Source organism: Colobus angolensis, unplaced genomic scaffold (assembly GCF_000951035.1).
Source record: "Colobus angolensis palliatus isolate OR3802 unplaced genomic scaffold, Cang.pa_1.0 Scaffold581, whole genome shotgun sequence".
NCBI lineage: Eukaryota > Metazoa > Chordata > Mammalia > Primates > Cercopithecidae > Colobus > Colobus angolensis.
Window position 1 is genome coordinate 148,236 of NW_012119388.1, and position 7,317 is coordinate 155,552.

The following is a 7,317-nucleotide window of genomic DNA, read 5'->3' on the forward strand; positions in this document are numbered from 1 at the left end:
ATTTTTAGTAGAGATGGCGTTTCACCATGTTGGCCAGGCTGGTCTTGAACCCCTAACCTCAGGTGATCTGCCTGTCTCGGCCTCCCAAAGTGCTAGGATTACAGATGTGAGCCACCATGCCCAGAGAATATTCTTTATAATAGAAGGATCCACTTTAGAATCACATGTTGCATTTAGTTTTTTTCCTTCAGTTTTTCATTTTTCCAAAAATTGCACCAAGCTAAAGCAAAGCTCTAGTTGATGCAGGTGTGTTGTGTAGACATTAGCAGTACTGCCCTCACTACATGCTCTTTGGACAGTAGTGTAACCCCAAGAAAAGGATAGTTAGTTGCTATTTCTCTTTGTTTTCCTTCAATTGTGATGAGAATATTTTCTCAATCTTTGACTATCATGACCTTGACATTCTGGAAGATTTCAGAATGGTTGTTTTCTAGAATGTCTCACAATTTGGATTTCTCTAATGTTTCCCATTAAAATTACTAGTATTTCTTAAGGTAGTATTTGAAATTAGGTAAATATATTGTTACTCATCAAATTCCATTTATTTATATCACTATGGACTCACGGTTTACTTTGTTCAACTGGTAATAAATTGTTTCTATCAATATTTATTTTCATGATCAAATTTTTCCATATTTGGCCAATGGGAGCCCCTTCAAACTGATTTCTGTGTCTTTTTGACATAATCTTATCATTCTTTGAGTTCTTCCTCACTTTCTGACACAAGATTTTCCAGGTTCATCTTGTAATATTCCTAGCCAATCCCTGGAATCAGCAATCAGCCTTTTCTCCAAGAATACCTAAGTCCTTTTATTGGAGAATGGTGTTTAGAAACCAAAACTTAGCTGCTAGATGTGCTCATGGCCTTGGGAAATTTCTGCTCCCAGACAAGACAAATACACACACACACACACACCATTCTTATTTCATCATTTTTCACTATATTGAAAATCATGAATTCACACCAATTTCTCAACTTTAAATAATGTATCAAAGGATTCAGTTTAGTTTTTTCCCTGTCTATATTTGTAACTCCTCTGACTGTCAGAAACTTGGGTAACTCTCATCAATATATAATTACTTTTTTTTTTTTTTTTTTGAGACGGAGTCTTATTCTGTAGACTAGGCTGGAGTGCGATGGCACGATCTCGGCTTACTGCAACCTCTGCCTCCCAGGTTCAAGTGATTCTCCTGCCTCAGCCTCCCAAGCAGCTATGGATTACAGGCATGTGCCACCCAGCCCAGCTACTTTTTGTATTTTTGGTAGAGATGGAGTTTCACCACGTTGGCCAGGCTGGTTTCTAACTCCTGACCTCAGGTGATCTGTCCGCCTTGGACTCCCAAAGTGCTGGGTTTACAGGTGTGAGCCACCATGCCCGGCCATATACTTACTTTTTAATCAGTGTTCCTGTGTTCAACACTCACTTCATCACGTCTTGGCTTCAACACCAGTTGCCCTTCACAGGAGACTTCCTACCATGCTCAGGTCCTGAGGACCTTTTTACTCTCCTGAGCTTTGACCCTCTTTGCTGGGCTGTTATCCTCCCCGCCACCCCCTTACCCCTCCCTATCCTGGTTGGGCTTTGACACCCTGTCTATGCTGTTTGGACTCTTACGTTGCTCAACCCTACCTAGTGACTTTTTAACTAAATTTCTCAGGAAAAGGGAGAGAGAAAAAAAAGGAATAAGGTAATTTGTCTTTATAATCCACGGGTCCCTCTTTTATCTTTTTTTTTTTTTTTTTAAGACAGAGTCTCGCTCTATGGCCCAGGCTGGAGTGCAGTGGCGCAATCTCGGCTCACTGCAAGCTCCGCCTCCGGGGTTAACACCATTCTCCTGCCTCAGCCTCCCGAGTAGCTGGGACTACAGGTGCCCACCACCACGCCCGGCTAATTTTTTGTATTTTTAGTAGAGACGGGGTTTCACCGTGTTAGCCAGGATGGTCTCGATCTCCTGACCTCAGGATCCGCCTGCCTTGGCCTCCCAAAGTGCTGGGATTACAGGCGTGAGCCACTGCACCCGGCCTTATCTTTATTTTTTAGAGATGTTACCCAGGCTGGTCTCAAACTCTTGGGCTCAAGTGGTCCTCCCACCTCATCCTCCCAAAGTGCTGGGATTACAGGCATGAGCCACTGCACCCGGCTATCCATACCTCCCTGAGGAATATACCTGTGAAACTGTGTCCCAAAGAGTTAAAGAAACCAATGACTAACAGAAATTCCTGAGTTTGCAGGATGGCAGATCAGAAAAGAAACAATGTGCTGAAATGCCAAAACTCCCTCTGCTTGAGATAAAAGAACTGGCTGAAATTAGTTGGAACCAATAGGGCAACTGGGCTCTTGCACAGAAAGAGCTTTCTGGTGTCACAAATTTCCACCACATGTTACATTCTAAATCCCCCTGAATTGCACATGTGACTCATGAAGAGGCATGAAGAAATAATTGTGCATGCCTGAGGACTTTCCAGACCTCCCCTTTCCTTCTGCCAGTTACTTATTAATCTCAGAATCCACCCCCAAAAATTTTTCTAATAAAAACATTACCTTAAAGCCAGCCCAGGGAGACTTGAGACAGCCCAGGGAGACCTAAAGTCACCACAAGGAGATTTCAGCTGGACTCTTTTATCTCCCTGTTGGCCTACCTGCAGTATAAAGCTTTTCTTTTCTCAAAAACCTGGTGTCACAGTATTGGTTTCTAGAACAGTGGGCAGTGAGTGCTTTTAGTCTTTGGTCAGTAACACCTGGATTTGATTTAGATAATACTTTGGACCTGAAGTCTTAATTAGTTGAACCTTTGGGGGGATCTTAGGCAGACACTAATGTATTTTACCTGTGGGAAGAATCTACATAATTTGTGGCCATTGGGCAAACTACTGTGGATTAAAGGTGCCTGACAATTCTTTGCCCTCCTCCCATCAAGAGATAGAGTCGGTCAGACGAAATGGCTCATGCTGGTAATCTCAGCACTTTGGGAGGCCAAAGCAGGAGGACTGCGTGAGCTCAGTTCGAGACTAGTCTGAGCAATGTCGCAACACCGCATCTCCACTAAAAATTTAAAAATTAGCTTGACATGGAGGCGCATCCCTGTAGTCTCAGCTACTCGGGAGGCTGAGGCAGGAGAATCACTTGAGCTCAGGAGTTTGAGGTTACAGTGAGCTATGATCACACCACTGCACTATGGGCTGGTTGACAAAGGAAGATCTCATCTTAAAAAAAAAAAGAAAAAACAAGAGGCAGAGCCAGTTTTACTCCCCTTGAATCTGGACTGCCCTATAAACTTGTTTTAAGCAAAAGAATGCCCTAGAAGTGATGCTAAGGCTGGGCTTTAAGGGATCTGCATTTTCTGTGTTTTTGACATGCTCCTTTTTGGAATGCTTCCTCTAGTTTGTGAGGAAACCCAAGCAGCCACATGGAGAGTCCTTTGTGGAGAGGTCCAAGTGGAGAATGAAAGCCCCATGACCCAACCCATTCTGAGCTTCCAGCCCCCAGCCAGCACCAACTGCCATGCACATGAGTGAAGCCATTTTGGAACTTCCAACTGTACCAGTGCCTCAGCTGACACCATGTGAACCAAAGCTGCCCAGTCAACTGCAAAACTGCAAGAAAGTGTTGTTTTATAACACTAAGTTTTGGGGTAGGTGTTACACTGCAATAGATGACTGAAATAACTGTCTACTATGTGCCAGGCACTATTTGATGCCCTTCTGATCCATGAGGGTAGAAACAGAAATGTAACCTGACAGGTGCAGTAGAAGGCACCAGGGGAGGGCAGAGGAAGGCCAGCTGCAGGGAGAAGCAGGGAGCTGGTGATTCTGGGCAGATGAGCACATGGATGGGCCAAGAGCCAAGCCCCCTTTGCCAGCTTTTGGCCAATCAGCACTGCAACTTCCTCCTCCATTTGTCTCACTGGATGGGATTAATTTTTCACCTGATGAAGTCAAGAGTGGAAAAAGAGCTGGAGACAGTGGGGAGGAAGGTTGCCTGGGTCTGTCTCACCAGCACCAGTTCATGTCTGGACTGCTAGACAATGTTGTCCCAAAGGTTTCTGGGCCATCTATATTATTTGTAATTTACTGATTCTAGTTGCCTGTGGATCAGGGGCTGCTGAGACTAGTGCTCAGGCCTTAGTGGACTCTGCAAGTTCCTGAGGGATAGGCAATCAGCGAGTGTTGTTCCTTTTCCTCGATTTCTGGCCACACAGTGTCCTGGGACAGGTCTGTGATTCCTAATACCCACCGCAGTCCTATCTCCTGGCCATCATCTATACCAGTGGAAGACATCCCCATTTCCCCCTCCACTTAATTTTCAGTTGTGGAACTAATCTGACCCACCCTCACTCATGGGCCAGGCCGACTTTACCCCTAAACACAGGGTGCTGGGGTCAGCTTCACCTTTACCAACTCCTTGGAGGACTCCACTTTATGTTCTAAACTAAGTTAGCAATATTTTTTCCCTTCTCCCCTTCCCACATCAAGATGATCATGGTTAAAAAGTATTTTAACAAATATCAGCCAGGTGCGGTGGCTCATAACTGTAATCCCAGCACTTTGGGAGGCTGAGACGGGTGGATCATGAGGTCAGGAGATCGAGACCATCCTGGCTAACACGGTGAAACCCCATCTCTACTAAAAATAAAAAAAATTAGCCAGCATGGTGGCAGGCGCCTGTAGTCCCAGCAACTTGGGAGGCTGAGGCAGGAGAATGGCTTGAACCTGGGAGGCGGAGCTTACAGTAAGCTGAGATCACACCACTGTACTCCAGCCTGGGCGACAGAGTGAGACTCTGCCTCAAAAAACAAACAAAAAAACCCAAAAGAATATCGATTCAGTGCCAAGTATGTGCCAGGCTCAGTTTTAGGGGCTGAAGATACAGTAGTGAACAAGAGAGAAATTTCCCGTTCTCATGAAGCTGATCTTCTAATGAGGGAGGCAAGACAACAGAAAATAAATGCATAATGTTGGGTAGTTGATACCCACTCTGAAAAAAATCAAGCAGGTTAAGGCTGGGCGTGGTGGCTCACACCTGTAATCCCAGCACTTTGGGAGGCCGAGGCGGGCAGATCACCTGAGGTCAGGAGTTCGAGACCAGCCTGGCCAACATGATGAAACCCCGTCTCTACTAAAAATACAAAAGATTAGCCCGGCATGATGGCAGGCACCTGTAACCCCAGCTACTTGGGAGGCTGAGGCAGGAGAACTGCTTGAATCCGGGAGGCGGAGGTTGCAGTGAGCCAAGATTGCACCATTGCACTCCAGCCTGAGGGACAAGAGCAAGACTTCGTCTCAAAACAAACAAAAAAACAAAACAAGCAGGTTAAGCAGATTCAGGCAGGAGGCCGTTCTGCATAAGGTAGTCTGAGAAGGTCTCTGTCATAAGGTGACATTTAAGAGACCTGAATTGAATGAAGTATTGGGGACAAGTGTTTCAGGCAAAGTGTACAGCAAGTACAAAGGCCTTGAGGCAGGAAGAAATATGGCAAGTTCAAGGAATAGCTATCAGGCTAGTGTGGCTAAGGCAGGTCCAGCATGGTAGAGTGATAGATGTGGGTGAGGAGGGAGATAGGAACCAGATTGAACAGGGCTTCTATGGATTTGGTTCTGAACAAATGGCATGATCTGATTTATGCTTACAAAGATTTCCTGGATGCTCTGTGGAAAACAGACTAGGGAGGAGGAATGGAGGAGGTGGAAGCAGGGTGACCAATTAGTAGCTGCTATATAATCCAGGGCAAGATGATGGTGGCTTGATCGATGATGGTTACGTCAGAGTTGGTGAATTTTGATGTTTTGAAGGTAGCACAGACAAGGCTGGCTGAGGGCTTGCAAATGGCATTTGATAGTAAGAGAAGCACATCAAGGACACCTTTTAGATTCTGGGGAACTGAATGAACAAGAGTATCACTCTCTGAAGGAGGTAAGAACGGGAGTGGAGCGAAAGGAGTGTAAGGAGTAGGTTGCTGGGGGCAAGATGTATTGTGTTTGAGATGCCAGTAAAATAAGCAGCTGAATTTGGAGGTCAGGGAAGAGATTTGGGCTGGAGACAGATCAGTGATCAGCATATGGATATTATAAATCACTCAGAGGGAGTGTAGACACAAAAGAACATCATGAACTACGGCCGGGGCCTTCAACAACTGAGGAAGAAGTCCAGAGAGGAGACAGAAATGGCCAGTGAAGTGAGGAAGATCAGAAGGATCTGGTGTCCAGGAAGTCGTGAGGAAAGTTGATTGTGTATGATCACAACCAAAGTGTCAACTCATAAGCCTTCATTTTCTCATCTGTGAAATGGACACCGTAACACCACCTACTTCATGGCGGATAGTACTAGCACATAGTAAATTCTCAAAATAAGGTAGCTACTGTTATTCCCTGCTGGTTGGCTGCCAGAGCCCACAGCTTCCCTATCCACATTACTGACAGCACCTCCATGAGTCTTTCTCCGGGGTGAGGAGTCTCTGCTCACTCAGGGTCTGAGGCCTCTGGGTCAAATCGAGGTCAAGTGGCTTCAGTGCTTAAGTCTCTGACCCACACAGCCTTCAGCCCTTACTTGCAAATCAACAAAGGGTAAACCTGTGGAAAAATATGGGTTTTGGAGCCAGAATTCTGCCTCTTGCCAGCTGTGGGCTCTTAGGCAAGTTTCTTAATATTCCAGGGCCCCACTCCATGACATCGGGAGAACTCCTACTTCATGGGACCGTGTGTAGCCCAGTGTAGACTGTAACGCCGGCTGCTCTCCTGCACGCTGGCCTGGGAGTTAGAGGCTTCTTGCTGCTCTCCTCCTCAAAGTATACAGGACTCCCACCACACACACACCTGGAACCAAGCTGGTCTGGTCTGCGAGCGCCTTATAGCTCAGGTTACCTGATGGGGAGGCAAAGAAGTGGCAACCTGTCCACTTTCTTTGCCGCAGGACCCCTCGTTAAGCAGCGGGGTCCAGCCGGGCTGAGTTAGGGAGTGGGTTTCGAACGTGCCACCCCTCGCCCGACGTCGAAGCCCGTTTCCTGGGTAACCTTTTTCTGCCTCTCTTCCTCGACCACCAAGGCCCACTGGCCGGAACGCCGCCGCGGCCGCAACCACCCCAGACAACCACCCGCCAGCTGTCCTCTCCGTTCTCTCCGCCGCCGCGCTGCAGGCCCAGGCTCGCACCCGAGTCCCTTCACACCCCAGGAAGTGGCGCGGCCTGTTGAGGGCAGCGTGGAGGAGGAAGAGGAGGCGCGGCTCAACGCTACCGAAGCTCCGCCGCAAAGGCTCAGGAGGAAGAGGGCGGTGCGCGGCCAAACGTCGAAGCTCGAGTCAGACTCCGGGTACCCCGCGAGGCC

General features: G+C 47.2%; 1 long non-coding RNA gene across 1 annotated transcript in view; it reads right to left on the reverse strand.

The window, feature by feature from the left end:
* Positions 1–6,965, reverse strand: part of LOC105526259 — a 12,837-nt gene extending 5,872 nt beyond the window's left edge. The window contains exon 1 of the long non-coding RNA XR_001004054.1: positions 6,546–6,965. This is a non-coding gene — a long non-coding RNA (uncharacterized LOC105526259). The remainder of the gene's footprint in view (positions 1–6,545) is intronic.
* Positions 6,966–7,317: the final 352 nt, after the last annotated feature.